Source organism: Anomaloglossus baeobatrachus, chromosome 5 (assembly GCF_048569485.1).
Source record: "Anomaloglossus baeobatrachus isolate aAnoBae1 chromosome 5, aAnoBae1.hap1, whole genome shotgun sequence".
Classification (NCBI taxonomy): domain Eukaryota; kingdom Metazoa; phylum Chordata; class Amphibia; order Anura; family Aromobatidae; genus Anomaloglossus; species Anomaloglossus baeobatrachus.
Window position 1 is genome coordinate 384,682,807 of NC_134357.1, and position 14,376 is coordinate 384,697,182.

At 40.6% G+C, this 14,376-nt stretch overlaps 1 protein-coding gene across 1 annotated transcript in view; it reads left to right on the forward strand.

Moving 5' to 3' along the window:
- Positions 1-2,154: 2,154 nt before the first annotated feature.
- SP6 (Sp6 transcription factor) overlaps positions 2,155-14,376 on the forward strand; it is a 38,871-nt gene continuing 26,649 nt past the window's right edge. The window contains exon 1 of the mRNA XM_075347648.1: positions 2,155-2,651. The gene's annotated coding sequence lies outside the window, so the exon portion shown is untranslated. The remainder of the gene's footprint in view (positions 2,652-14,376) is intronic.

Here is a 14,376-nt window from a genome sequence, read left to right on the forward strand (position 1 = left end):
CTGATTAAGGGTGTCTTTGCCTACATCATGCTGATGTATGCTCATGCTAATTAGCAGGAAGAAACTTAGTTTATGCAAACCGGCTGTCACTTCTTTTTGTCTCCTCTCCTCACGTAATGACCACAATAAAGTGCTTTATTTTCAACCTGCCAGTAGTGATGGGAGAACCCGGACTGTAAAATCCTGCATTGAATCCTTAGTACCTTTGTACCGATCCCGGGCCCGGAGTTCTCAGGGAACTCTTAGTAACTATCCGGATCCAGCCACCAGGCTAATTTTTTAAAAAGGTAAGGAACAAAGAAAGTAAATAGGAATAAAGCAAGTGCGTTATACTTAGCAGTCTCCACGCAGCTGTAACTCTACTTCTGGGGTCGCTCATTACCCTCATGCATGTACACTGCTTCTCCCACCCATAGGCAGTACCAGCATATGTGATTCGTTGCAGTCAGACCTCGCCCCCACCCTGTGTGACAGTTTATCTGATTGCTTGGAATCACAGATGCTGTGTGCGCCTCTATCGTGGTATAAAATAAATAAATAAATTAAACATGTTACTTAAGGTCTCCTCATATTATGATATCCAGCTCAGATAAAGCATACAGCTACAGGCTGCAGCCCCCAGCCGTGTGCTTATCTTGGCTGTGTATCAAAATAAGAGGGACCCTAGGCGGCTTTTTTTTTTCTTTTTTTTTTTTAATTATTTAAATAACTTAAAAAGACAGGTTGCAGACCCCCCAATTTTGATACCCAGCCATGATAAAGCTGATAGCTGTGTGCTGGTATTCTCAGACTGGGGAGACTCATGGTTATTAGGCTCCCCCCAGCCTAAATAGCAGCCTGCAACCGTCCAGAATTGTCACATCCATTAGATGCGACATTCCTGGAACTTTACCCAGCTCATCCAGGTTGCCCTGGTACAGTGGCAATCCTTGTAATATCATTGGTTAATGACAGCTCACAGCTGTCACTAAGCCCTAGATTAGTAATGGGAGGCGTCTATGAGACCCCCTCCATTACTAATCTGTAAGTGAAAAGAAATAAAAACAAACATCAAAAAAACCTTTTATTTAAAAAAACAAAAATAACACCCTCTTTCACACTTTCATTAACCCCAAACACCCAGTTCATACGTAATCTACATGAGGTGACACGACGATTCCGGCTCTGCTACATACATACTGAAGTCACAGCGCGTGGGCACAGAACGTGACCACATGCTGTGGCTTCAGGCAGAGACTGACTTAGCAGCAGGAATGAGCACTGATGTCACTCAGTTTATTTTTGGTCATAGCTGGAGGTTCCCATGGTACCCCACCTGTGACCACAAGTAAACTGACCTCAGGGGACCTTATTAAACTCAATGACATCATCTCGTGTGAGGTTACTGAGTTCATAGACCTGCATCTCCTCAGCACCAAATTTGAAGTTTTGTGCCACTTTGTAAGTTATCTTTCTTTTTTAAATCTTTTTTTGATTTGTACTACACATCTTTGCTTATCCAGATGCTTAAGTCAATTTTTTATTTTTTATTTGGAGCATATCACCGCAGTCCCTGCCTGGAGTAAAGTTTTTGCTGAAGTTTTCAATTTGTTGCACTTTTGAAAAACGTGTGTCTTTTTAAGGGTTTGTGACTTTTTGTGCTGAACAAAGGCAAAGAACAAATGAAGTAAAAAATAAAGGCCATTTTCATGAATCGAATGTGCCATTTTGAAGAATCTGGTTTAATGAACTTCAGCGAATACAAGATAAAAAAAAAAGTGGCTTAAAGAAATTGCAAATGATAAATCGGGTCCTTAAAGTGTGATCAGCCTCGGTCTAGGGCATAATCCAGGTGCTCTCTTGATGTGACTTGATTACTATGGATGCTGACTTTGCTTCCTTCCTAAGCACACGATGCATCCTGCAGACTGTGAGGCGCTTTTTACACTTCCTTTATTAATGTACATCTCACAGGTAATCCTTCAAATCCCTCTTCCTTTCTTGTGTGTTTTAGCCGTCTGCTGTGTGACACACCTCTCCTTTTAATGAGTTAAACTTCACAGGAGAAAGCAATGCAAGCTACATCAAGGGTTAAATTCATCAGAGGTGGAGGAGGTGGAGCCCCACTGGGAAAAAGGCAGAGGTGCAACCTGGAAAGTTTAGGTGTGAGATAGGAGCAGCCTGGAACAGAAAGTATTTCAGAAGCTGAGTGTTAATGGGATCAGATGCTGCAGCTGCTGAGTTCTAAGCATGGATGTTTGCAGAACGCTTATAACAAGAGACCTTCAGACATCTTTATAGGACACTTGGCCACTGGACATCCTCAGGCTACCCTTTTCAAGGATATGACTAGTCTTTCACCATAGACTGCAGATTATCAGACGTTCAATCACCAAACCTTTCCATGAGTCAATGGACGGTGCAGAGTAACTAAAGGACCTAAACAAGATCCTCATTCCTCAGACTATCGAAGAAGGAGCCCCAAGAGCAGACAATAAGGGATCTGGTATGTGGGTGTACTCAAGTTAGAAGACAAAGACCACCATATCAGAGAATCTTATATAGTCGCAAATGGACTTCAGGTTCCTGATCACATGATTTTTCAAGAAGGGCCAGACCGGTGATCTCTGCATCTCATAGTCATCTTCACTGGAAGTGCACAGATTGCGAAGGTATGTAAGTCAATCACTCCTGTGAGTGGTAACGTATTCTCACGCACATTATGTTATCACCATTATCAGGACTCTCAGTAATATTTTTTTGTTTGTTTTTCTTTTTTACTTATCTTATTTATTTATAACATATTATTTTTTATGTTTCAACATTTTTAATGGTTTTAACATAAGCAAGAAGAAAACGAGACATAGTTACAGTTTGAACACATCGCAGTGGTAATGGTTACGCATCACAAGAAAAGTAGAGAATATAAGAAAAAATATATATTATATTATGTTATTATTAGTTTTTAAAGGGTGATAAATTGGAATAGATGATGACCTGTGTGTAGACTGTAAGCCTACGAGAGCAGGATCCTTTTCCCTCTGCAGCGGTCTGTCAATGGTAGTCTGTTTATTGTAATTTATATTTATATTTTGTATGTGCACCCTTTTTACATGTACAGGACCATGGAATCAATGATGCTCTAACAATAATAAGCAAGTGACCGAACAAGAATTGGGACTAAAGGTTGATAATAATTGAAGTTTTGTAAATACAAAAGCAAAAATCATCTAATTGAAGCTAAACTAGTCTCAGGAGACTACAATAGTTGGATATCATTTCCCAATGGAATGTACAATTTTTTTCATAGGTAAATTATTATTTTTAGGCTGCATCCCTTTTATTTGCTACATATTTTTCAATTAGTATTTTGATTATTTTAAAATTATTAGATTGAGCTCTAATTAATCTTTAATCATTATGTTTGATTTGTAATTAAACAACACGGGGCCAGCAAGTATTGCAAAACTCAACAACTATTGGTTGGTATTGACTTTGACAGAAATGTGGAGACCATAGAACTTGGTAAATGTCCATGAGGATTGATGATTACGGTACCATTTAGAAATGTCTATACAGATCTCATCTACAGTTATGCACCTGTTCAAAAATGTTTTACTATGTTCTAGAAGTAATAACAGAGAATGTGAAGAATTTTCGTGATTTTGCACAGCACAACAAACCTCATTAAAGAAGTTTAACACAGGTCCATAAGTGACATAACTCAGGACTGTCCCAAATTCTTGTCGAGAGCCCACCCTACACCTGTACAGAACATGTACATGTGCACTATTAATAGCATTATTATTGCATACACAAACCATATCATCAACAAGGACTAATAAGTTATGTGTGAATCAGCCTTTGATAAATCTATCATAGGAGTAAGTGATTTGCTCTGTTGAGAGCCTGGGCCTGTGTGAGGATCTTCTGTCACCCTGCTCGGCTAATTTGAACCCAACTTTTTTTAGAAGCAATTTTTTTTGAGATTTCGATTGTCTGTATTAACTGGAGGAATATAAACGCTATGAAAGTAAGGATACATTAATTATAATTAAAGAGCTCTTGTCACCAGATCAAAAGTTTTTGCTATTATCTTATTCCTACTGCTCCTTTCAGTATTTTTTTCTTTAAATTATTAATATTTATTATTATTCCATTTGTTCCATGGCGCTTTACAAGTGAAAAGAGTATACATAAAGAACAAGTACAACAATCATGAACATTACAAAAACAGACTGGTACAGGAGAAGAGAGGACCCTGCCCTACAGGGGATGGGTGAGGGTACAATAGGTGAGATTAGAGCTGGTTGTGCAGTGGTGTACTGGTCTGAGGGTTATTGTGGGTTGTAGGCTTGTCAGAAGATGTGGGTCTCAGGTTCCTTTTTGAAGGTTTCCACAGTAGGTGAGAGCCTCATATGCTCGGGTAGAGCTTTCCAGAGTATGGGGAGGCACGGGAGAAATCTTGTATGCGATTGTGGGAAGAGGAGATAAGAAGGGAGAAGAGAAGGAGGTCGTGTGAGGATTGAGGTTGCGTACAGGTTGGCATCAGGAGACTAGGTATATGCAATATACCGGTAGTTCCGGAGATGTGGGTCTAAAGGCTTTTTAATTTTGTTCTCACAAGATTCTCTAGGGACATGTTTTTAGGATGGTCTGTTTAATTGCCGTGTAAGCTCTGCCCCCTTGGTACAGACCATAAAAATGAGCACCAAATAAAAAGGCTCATATTTCTATAAATGTATGTAAATAAAAAAACAAGCTACATACTCTGGGGAACAGCAGGAATAAAATAGGAACAATAACTGGCCTCTTTTGATACGCTGATAGGTAATTTTAAAATATAGTTTTTTTTCCTGATACCGGTTACTATATTCACACTCACAATCCTAAAGAGGATGGTGAAAACATGTCCAACTAATAACTTCTCCCCCCTTCTAGGAGATTGGCTGATTCCCCTTCCTTTTTAGTTTGGAAGGTGATTGTACTCACCTAAAATGGGTCCATCTCCATGATCCATGCTTTATTATAGTTTCCATTTTGTTTCAGTGCCTACAATACTAACATTGCATATTCTAAACGATTTTATTCAGTCAATGATCGCTCCAGACTAACGGCGATGTCCACTACTACGACAACCCCTTATGATTCCACTTGTTTACATCGGTTAAAATAAAAAACCCTGTACTTGTCTCCCGTTCTGGCAACATTCCAGCGCTGTTTGTTATCACGGTTCGGGGTTCATTTGACATTTCGACATCACGCAAGCCCAATGTCCAATCATTGCCGACTTCTCTCACCCCATCTTCTGAACAAATGGGCAATCAATAGGAAGTGAGTTGCAGCCGCAGAGTCACTTACTGTTGATTAACTCAGTTCCTAAGATGGGTAGAGAGAAACCAGCTGTGATTGGACACAGGGTTCGCATGACGTCACACTGTCACGTGAGTGCCAAACCATGATTACTGACAGTGTTGGAACAGTTGCACCCAGTTAAGACTTAGAATGGTGTTCCAGACATTATTTCTTAATTAGTGTTGGAACAGAGCCAGAACGGGAGGTGAGTACAGGGTCTTTAATTTTAACTGAGGGAAACAAGTGGAATCTGAAGTGGTTGTCCTAGTAGTGGACAACCTCTTTAAGTGAGTAATTCAGGGTCTGTGCATACAGCCATATTCTGGTTATGCGTCAGAACTGTATATTTAGTACACATGGAGAGATTAGACTGATTCCTTGGAAATCATGAAAGCCTTTCCCAAATTAAGCTAAAATTCTGAAACCAGTTCAAACCGCCAACTGTAATACTGTATATAACATTCATTGCTGGTGGTCAGGGGGCTTGAGGTGTGATTGGGGAGGCTCCATTGCTAAAGCTTCTTGGTTCTATTCCTAGAGATAAACTTTGAAGTATAATTAAAGCCAAAGAAAATAGAAACCAACATATGCCAATGCCTAGTAAAGTAATCACAGGCTAGTAATGTAGACAAGTATGTGCATAATCTCAAACTGTATAAAATTCCAATCAGGTACTTGAACTATCAATGACAAGTCCTAATTACTTACTATGCAAAAATTGTTGGCTTAACTGGGTCATTAGAGAGGCGTCCAAAACTCAAGAATGTGAACACATTACTTTGAGTCTGCTCAACTCTAGATTTTCACTTTACATTAAAGTATTCTCTCCTGTGACTCTGGAGCAAGCCATTAACAGCTGACATCTTCGCAGGCCCAAAGAAAGCATCCATTGGTGTCAAATATGCAAGTGACTAGTTTTTATGCACCATATGCCTATTAAGTTCGGCAAAAGGACTAAACTTTATACCCATATCTAAAACAACCAATCACTTACATATCGAGCTGCAAAAAATCAAGTCAGTGGCATAACATGAAACTCATGGGCCCCAATGCAACAGCTCCAACTAGACCCACAATTATTGTCTTACGTAGCATTGGCCATCTTATAGACATCAAAGGGACTTTTGGGAAACCCTAAGCTCAAGGGCCAGGGGCAATAGCAACCACTTGCATCCAGTTATCTGATATTAAGAACAAGGTTGATATTGGTACCCCACATCACATATATTAGGCAAGTGACCGCAAAGAAACTATTTTTGGTTGACAAACTTATTTGCACATGTCTGTTGCAATAGCTGAACTGTGATCATGTATCCAGCCCAATATTATGGCATGATTTTAGTTCTAACCAAGTATTTTATACCATAATAAAAAAATAATTGTCAAATAAGTTCCAAAATCTCCAAATCCTTGATTACGGAAAAAAGGTGTTTTGAGCCAAATAGCTAGTAAACCTTATCTTTTGATAGCTAAGCAGTTCTTCACTTACATACATTGTAGTAGTCTATGTATTACATACAATTGTCAATACATTTCCAAGTTGTCCACCATCTCTAATAGAGCAGACTCAAATTATCCCATTGGCTGAGAATGATCAATGTCACTGCCAACAATATCCAGCTTCTTAAATAGTTAATTTAGTAATAAGCAAACTGGGTTTGATGGAAACCCCTCCACGAGGCTCTGGTCAAATAAATAAATAAACAATGTAAAATAGGGGAAAAAATATCAACTCCAGTTAGATTTATTGCTAGATATGTCTTTATCCACATTTTCATGCTTCCCAACTTTCTTGTAATTTAACCCACATTTTGGTGTGGACCATTTAGAAAACCATGATTAACAAAGTTAAGATACTTTGGCTTGGTATCTTGGTTATTGGTGTAGATGATCGATGAAGTTAAAATATGTTTGAGATTATAGCTCAATTTTTATTTTTTTTATTCTTAGGCACATTAATATTTTATTATTCCAATGTACTTGAATAAATTGTACAAGAGACGTGTATTGCCATATCAGTTCCCACAACATGACAACAACATTAGGAAATTCGTGCCTGCCCATACATGATTTTCTGAGACACGTTGGAATATTTTTGTGAATAGGAAGCCATTATTCATTATATGGAGAAAATGGATAGCAAACACATTTCAAAGAAAAAAACTTGTGCTTTATTACAAAATTGTGAAAAAAACAGCGTGTGGAAACAATATCTACCAAAAATAGTAGTGTAACTCAGCAGGGTAGGATTAAGATTGTTATAACTTAGCTTTTAATAATAGATAATAATAATTTTTCATCAAAAAGTGAGTCATCAGGGGATCCCGATCCACATCTCGGGATCCCCTGATGACTCACTTTTTGATGAAACGCATCGGGAAGGAGTGACACGAGGAGTGCTTGTGAATGAGGAACCTGGGGAAGTGTGCAGCAGCTTTGTCTGCCCCCGACGAATCATTCCGTCACTGCCAATGATTTTACGTCTTGGGTGAGATTGTTCCTTAAGGTGACTGCAAAGAAACAACAATTGAGGAACAATCTCACACAAGACATAGAGGGGATCCGGAGATGTGGACATGGTCTCATCGTGCCTCTTATCTCCGGATCCCCTGATGACTCACTTTGTGATGAAACGCGTCGGGAAGGAGTGACACGAGGAGTGATTGTGAACGAGGAACCTGGGGAAGTGTGCGGCAGCTTTGTCTGCCCCCGACGAATCATTCCCTCACTGCTACTGATTCTACATCTTGGGTGAGATTGTTCCTTAATTGTTGTTTCTTTGCAGTCACCTTATTTGTCCTGTCGGACTATGCTGTGATTATTATAGTCTGATGTGACAAGTGGGCTTGGTGGCTAGATTTGATGCTTTTTGGGTAATTGTCACAGCCCGCCGTGGTACTTGTTTATGTGGCGCCTTTTACATGTGTTGTTTGATTATTGTTGTTTGTCATTGGATGCTCTTTTAATGGTCTATTATTAAAAGCTATGTTTTAACAATATTAATCCTAACCTGCTGAGTTACACTTTATTACAAAATCGAGAAAAAACAAACAAAAAAGAGGAGACAGGGTACACATATTAAAATCATTTTAAAAAAACACTGGACGACAAAATAAGATCCCTAGTCTATGCCCATGATACGGCAAACAAGACCACTCTACTCAGTGTACAATAGTCATGATGGACGGCCTGTCATACTTATACATTAAATCAGAGCCAGAGTATATACTATAATTTTATCAAAAAGAGCGCTCCATAGCATAATAAAAAAATTGGCATGATAGGATGTTGAAAGTGTATGTTTATACTGTGCAAAAGGTCAGGCACAACACTGAGACACAATGAGGCTGGAGAGGAATATCTGATCACCACAGCTCCTCTTGTTAAACCAAATTGGGGTGAACATGCAGGGAAAAAACAGGGTTGGGAGGAGCACTGATAGTAGAAGTAATCAGAGGAATTAAAAAAAAATAAAAATAAAATAAATATATATAATATTTATTATTATTATTATTATTATTATATACTTTTTAATCCTAAACAAGGAGATTATGTATCACATCAGACGTGTTCTTTTGTGCTCCCCCAACACGTCATACAGTGGAATACTGCTAGATATAAAATAGACAATAAATACATAAAGTATAAAATACATAATAAATACAGTATAAAGTATAAAATACAGTATCAAGTATACAAAAGTATGAAAATACAGGATCAAGTGTATCAAAGTGATGATCTAAGAAAACATAAAATATTCCTATATACCAGGTCAAAGGGCTCAGTGTAAACAAGAAGTCAATGGTCCAGGATCAATCATGATGCCAATGTAAAGTGACAGCATCCCACGCATGTTACCAAACACAAGTTGGCTTCCTCAGAGGTCCCCTTGGGTTCCCTGTGAAAGCTATCTTGTGTCTGGCAATACACATGGAATACGGTGCCTATAGAGTGGCATTATAATGGATCATGGATGTAAGCCCGCAAGGGCAGGGCCCTCTTCCCTCTGTGATAGTCTGTCTATTGTAACGTGTATATGTATTCTGTATGTAACCCCCTTCTCATGTACAGCACCATGGAATCAATGGTGCTCTATAAATAAACAATAATAATAATAATAATAATAATCATGGAATACTGACCTATCATTTTATATCCTAGGTAACTACAGTGTGGGCCATAAGTATGGATACACTCTGATAAAATGGAAGTGGTTGCTGATATCACCTTACCATTTGTGGCATATTAGTACATGGGAGGGGCAAAACATTTGGGGCCGGATGACGCCCATGGCAGCCATCTGCAAAGCCGCCATTTTGAATTCAACTTTACTCTTTTTTTTTTATCAGGGTCTATCCATATTTATGTCCCACCCTGTATAATGCTTGTAATCTGGGCCATTGGGCCCATGGTCAGGCAGGATGAGCGCTGTTAATTATGTACAGTATGTCTGTTATCTATATACTAATCTATCAGCGGTCATTTACTGACTCATACATTACACATATGCAATCTTGTTGTCGGCAGTGTATCCGTGGTTAACACAGAACAATGTGCTGCAGAAAAGAACTATTTTTGTGCTGGAATAAATTACCTGATCACCCAACAAGCAAGCGTATTGCTCATTCATTGAGTGACTGGCAGCCAATTTTCAGTCTGTAAAAAATTCCTATGGGCCAAATTATCAAATGATGTAAAAGGGACTTCACTGAGTATCGTTGGTGTTTTTTTGACTTACAAAAACACTTTACTTTTATATAAACTTTTTTGCAAAGGGAATACTTCTATTACTTATCAGAGGCGAGTATACTAGATCTGCAACCTGTGCAGCCACCAGGAGCCCAAAGGGTAAAGAGGCCATTTCCAGCTTCTAAGCAGGTGGCATTGTGCATTATGAGGAGCTATTGGACTGCAGAGGGCCTATATTATTCTTGCACAGGGGCCCTTCTCTGTCGGTGTCCGCTCCTGTATCTTTCATATCATGCCAGATGACGTGTATTCATTGAAACAACCATGTCCTGCAGCATAAATTAATATAATAGAACACATACATAGGAAATATGGCTTTGACAACCTAGTGGACATGTAGTGATTGAATCTGATTGATTTATTTTTGGAGGGAAGTACCTTATATTCTAATAATGTACATTTTTTTGCTGCTGCGTGAGTAATGAAAGAGCCCGAGGCAGTAGAATGGTTAGGCCCACACTTAAGTTATAGATGATACGTCTATAATTATTTCAGTTAATCATTTCCCATAGATCAGCTGCCAGAATTCCATTTTCAAGTTGAAATTTGAATGATGATGTTTGTAATCCTACATCATCCTTACAAATTGCTTGTACAAAGTGTTTGCTGTCAATGGCTGGAATTCATTCAGCCTAAGAACATCTAACACAGAACAGGTCAGTCCTAACGGGTTGTTCCCATATCCATATATTTCACGTTATGTATTATTTTGCCTGGTAAACAATACCTGGCATCCCTAACCTTGATATGTAATTATTTTAGAAACTATGAATTTCAAAAAGTCTGTGCGTACTAAGAAAATTGTCCCAGATGTGCACAAAGTGAAGTGTACACTAAGGCGATGAGCGCACGCTGTGTTTTTGGCTGCTAAAAAATGCACAAAAAAAAGCATGTTTTACCGCTTTTTTTGCAGCGTTTTTGTTGCTGCGTTTCTTTCCAATGGATTGCATGGGTGAAAAACGCTGGCAAAAGCACAGAAATAATTGACATGTTGCATCTTTGTGGTCACCGCAAAAACGCACCTAAAACAAAACTGCACTGTGCGGACAGCAAAAATGAAAACTCATAGACTTTGCTGGGGAAGTTTTAAGACCAAAAACGCACCCAAAAACGTGCAAAAATGCTGCAAAAAATGCAACGTGCGCACATAGCCTAACAGAGCTACTTTTTTGGGAATATTAGCGTATGTGTACATGGTCAGAAAATTCTGCATCTCTTGGCAGGAGAAACGCAGCTGCAAAAAACGCGAGATTTTGATGCCGATATAATATATTACAGTATATATATATATTTTTTCACTGTTATAAAATATAATATATACAGGTGTGTGTGTGTATGTGTTCACCCAGGGTTATGGGGTACTCTGTCACGGGCAGTGTATAACTGGGGAATGTCATTTTGGTGGCCGTTGCCTTGTCCCGTGCCCTGGGTGCTTTTTAAAAGGGGAATATTTACAGGGGATATGAATAATGTTCACACGTAACGCCACTTGCGGTGTTGCGGCTATAGGTATGGAGCCACCGCTGCACAGTTTTCACTACTGGGGCTGGTGTTAATGGCAGCCTGGATGTTAGGCCCTCCGCAAGCAGGGCCAGGCCCCAGAGGATAGGTGATGCAGATGGGTGTTGAAAGAAGGTAGGCCACACAAGGAGTTTCAGTGTAACTGGTTCTTTTACTTACTGCAAGCTGGTACTGGTCACCCAAGGCTGGTCTCAACTGCAGGTCCCCTTTGTCCCAGTGCCGGTTTAGTGACCTGGTGGCTTCTTTCCCTTGCACCTGTCTTTGGTTGGTGGGTCCCCGTGGCTTGGAGCGGCTGTGGGTCCCCTCCTGGTTGTCTCTTACAGCAGTCCATATGACAGTAGCGTGAACTCTGTGGGGTTGGAGTCTCTGGTCCTGTCCCCGGTTCTCCCGTTGCTACTGATTCCCGAACTTCAAGGTCAGTGAGGTCCTTGATGGTCCCCTCACTGTGCAGATTTTATCAGGTCTGCCTGGAGTGCTTGCCTGACCTATGATTCTGTACCCTGTTGGTGCGTGATTACGGAGTACTATATATATATATATGTATATATATAAAATTATTGTTCTATTATTTATTTTTTTCTGTAAACTGTATGGTACTACCATGTACTTTATCATATATTTATTAAATATGTACTAATATTTTGCCACTTTGTATATACAGTATGCTACACCCAGATCCATTTTTATATATATATATATATATATATATATATATATATATATATATATACACACATATATATATATATATATATAATCACTTTTTTTTTTCTCCCCACTATTTTATATCTCTTTTTTTATTTTAATATGTTTCAATAAAATATAATCTATTTTATCATATATTTTTTGGGGGGGGTAATTATTTACCCTGCTTAGTGTTAGCTAAAGACAAAAACAATTAGCATTAAATAAAAAGGCCTATATCTCCTTAGCTACATATACGTCAGGGAAAAAAAAAAACAGAACAAAAAACCAGAAACCTCAAAAGCAGTGGAATAAAACGAGATAAAAAAAAAACCTGGCCACTTTTGACCTGGTGACAGGTCCTCTTTTAAGAATAGAGCTTAAGGAGAACCAATCACCAGATTTTTGCAATCTAAACCAAAATTAGCATCTTAAGAAACACCTGTGCTGCATTCTATATAGGTACATATTGTCCCTTGACTTGCCCTTGTTGACCCCACAAATACATATTATAAAACCTCTCGCTATGTATGCTAATCATTGGGTGCAGTTCGATTGGAGTCCTATTTTGTGCCTCTTGTACCTCCTTTCAGCGCTGATCGCTGTTCTCCTTTTGATTGATGTAGATGACGCTTTCCAGCGCCATCCATTTAGCTGGGCAAAATCTCACGCCTACGCAGAGACATTGCCGATTTGCGCAGGTACTCTTCGCTCGTAGTTTTTCCCGCAGCGTTAACTGACATTCAGTGTGGCCTCCGAAGGGGCAGTATGTCAAGTTATTTCTGTGGAGCCACGGGTGTTCTCTGCAGAGAGAACAGAGAGACTGCAGTGCCCCGAACTTTGACCAAGGGCACGGATGTCCGGATCGTGAGCAGGCAGAGTTTGCTCACATCTGTGTATGTATGTATATAATACTGTATATATTTGTGTGTGACGCCCTGGCCAATCATGTCGTCACAGGGTATTGTGCAATCTGCCCTTCTGCATGATATCCACCTCCTCCTTGGGTACGGGTCCCTGACCTTTGGTGTTGGTAAGAACAAGCTAATCAAAACCCTAGGAACACTCTGTACCACCCAGACCAGACACACCAGTGGACAGCCTGAAGGGAATAGGGTTGGCCACTTGGGGGGGAGGTCAGGAGTGTTAGGAGACAGTGAGTTGAGGAGTTACTCTGAAGAGGAGAGGTCACAAGTGAGTTGTGCAGTGACTCTCGAGAGGAGAGGTCAGGAGCTGGGCTTCTTGTTACTACTAGGTGGCAGACGTTGATCTGGGCCTGGTAGAAGCTGGACCTCGGTCGCAGGGGATCGTGACAAGGCGCACGGACTGTTGAGGAGGACAGCCGGCAGCCTTGTGCCATCACCGGGCAGGGGCCAGGCCACGACGGGGTACGTGGACCCTAGGCCAGGAAGTAGCTTCAGGCGTCCTGGTAATTTACCCGACGAGGACGGAGCCTTCAAGATCCGTTCTCCACCCGCCCCAAATTCGGGGTACTAACGCAACGAGGGGGATAGGACTTTCCCAATACATAGTCCAGAAAATCCAGAGCGTGAACCCTGAGAGCAAGCTCACTCCGTTAGCCATACGGGTGAGCAGGACCCGTTTAGTTCTATGCTAAAAGGGGCCAACTACAAAGGTGCCAAAAAGAGGTGCCAAGGTCAATGTCAAAGGCTAACAAGCAACACCAACGGGCACGGGATCCAGGCGTGCTCCCTCCCTGCTGCAGTGGCATCAAGAACTTTGGTTTACCACGGTTGTCAGCGTTATTGGACTGAGTACACAATTAACACTTACCGGCCCGACTGCACCTCCCCGACACCATCACCGAGTCCCGGGGCATCCCCCCTACCCGTGGAGTGGTCAAATATCTGGCTGCCCACACCATCGCCACGTGGTACTCCCAGCTGCAGCGGTGGTACTTCATCCTTACCACACACCACGGGTGGCGTCACCAACTGTCCACACCATCCCCTGTACATAGCCCCCCTTTATTTGAGTGGCCGCACGACCCCCCGGGTCCGGAGACCCCTCGAGCCACCGCGGATCCGAGCAGCCCGGCTGCTGACGCGGGGGTGGCACGTGTGTGTG